The sequence below is a fragment of the Pygoscelis adeliae genome, unplaced genomic scaffold (assembly GCF_000699105.1).
Source record: "Pygoscelis adeliae isolate BGI_AS28 unplaced genomic scaffold, ASM69910v1 Scaffold190, whole genome shotgun sequence".
In the NCBI taxonomy this organism is placed as follows: Eukaryota; Metazoa; Chordata; class Aves; order Sphenisciformes; family Spheniscidae; genus Pygoscelis; species Pygoscelis adeliae.
This window is the reverse complement of record NW_008823922.1, coordinates 337874-339616: the sequence shown is the minus strand read 5'-3', so window position 1 is coordinate 339616 and position 1743 is coordinate 337874.

Below are 1743 nucleotides of genomic sequence, written 5' to 3'. Positions count from 1 at the left end.
CCCCAAAACCCCCTAAAATCTTTAAGGCTAGGACTTAGGTAAAACAATTCAGAAATGTCTGAGTTTTCAGCGAGCCTAATGCAATAGCTTAAAGTATAGACAGCCCAGTTTATTTTCAGTGAAGTTTCTTTTAATCTTTAAAAATATTCTGTGCATTGTGTGACCCCTATTGAGTATAAACTCAAAGAAGTTGAATGCACTGCTCTGATATCGCAAATCTGGCTGATTATCACAACCCAATTATAACCAACAGCTGACCTGACAGTCAAGATGAACACTAGTCTGACCAGCAAAGCCTCAGAATATCCACTTACTGACAGTGCACATTGATGTCTAAATAAATGTGATGCTGCGACCTTGTCAGATGACACTAAAGCATCTTAAACTCAGATATCCTGGCAAGTGCTCCCAGGGAGGCTTGAAGCGGCTAAAAGGGAAAAAGATGTAAGTAAGTAGGCAGAAGAGAACTCTTCCCTGGATAGTGGTTTTTTCAATGCAATGCTACTTGGAAAGCATCATGGATAGATTAAAGTGAACCTTTCAAAACCACTCTCCTGTTTTCCAAGTATAAAGTTGAACTCGTGAAAGATGCTAACTTGCAGGTGAACGCTCAGCTGTAAGTTAGCATCAGCAGTCCTGACTGCCGACCAGCTGCTCTACTGGCTTGCAGGGAAGTGCTTCTAGCAAGGGGCCTTATCCCAAACCATGCAAGAGGCAACATGAAGCAGGTTATAGGGAATATTGATTCTATTACCATCATGAGGAAGTTGAGTGCTTTACTGTTAAATCTCAGCAAAACTTGATTGAGCAGCTTACTCATCTAAAAATTAGTCAGGGAAATTCCTGTGGTGCACACTGAGAGTGAGAATTGGGGATTCCTGTTGCAAAGAGCTCTCGTGGCGTATATTTTGATACTACATTTATTGCCATTGTTGACTGTGGGATGGGAGTAAAAGGAACAGTGAGGAGTTGCTTAATTATAATTAATGAATACATGACTAATGTCATACAATCGTGTTACGTTCTCATTAATTCCTTGGTTAAAATTATTTCTTCCACTGGAAATTACCAAGGATAAGATATGAGTCACAATCAGCACAGCAGAAATAAACTAAGGAGAAAATACCCATTGCTGCAATGGCCTTTTGCCTACACAAACAGGAATAACATGGTATTTCTGTGCATCACTTGTTCCCAGAACAGCAAACCTTGCTGCTTGAAGATGCATGCTCCGCACCTGATACGCTGTGCCCGCGTACCACCCGAACTTTGAAGTTCTCCTCATCCGGTGCGCTAAGAGCGTGAGAGAAAGGGTCATTTTCCTCATTGACTGGTAACGTTGTGCTTCTTGTCACGAACTGAACCCCCAGGACGGGGACGCGCCTGCCGGGGGAAGGGCGGGAAAGGGGCAGCGATGCTCCCCGGCCGCTCCCGTTCCATGGCGGGGACCGGTCCTTGGGCAGGAGCCGGAGAAAGCAAATCCGTCCCCCTGGTAGCGAAACGCAGCCACATAAACAAGGAGAACACCCCCGAGGCGAGGCCCTTCCTTCTCATCCGTTACCACTGACAGAAGCGGTGGCGCTAACGCCTTCTCCCTGCTAAGGACGCGCACGGATACAGCGTCCCGCCGGGCCCTCAGCGCGGGGCGGCGGGGGAAACCGCCGGTTACATAACGCCTGCAGGGGAAGCGCAGGAGCGCGGAGCCGCGGCCTCCACGGCGGACAACTCTGCCGGGCCCCCCGC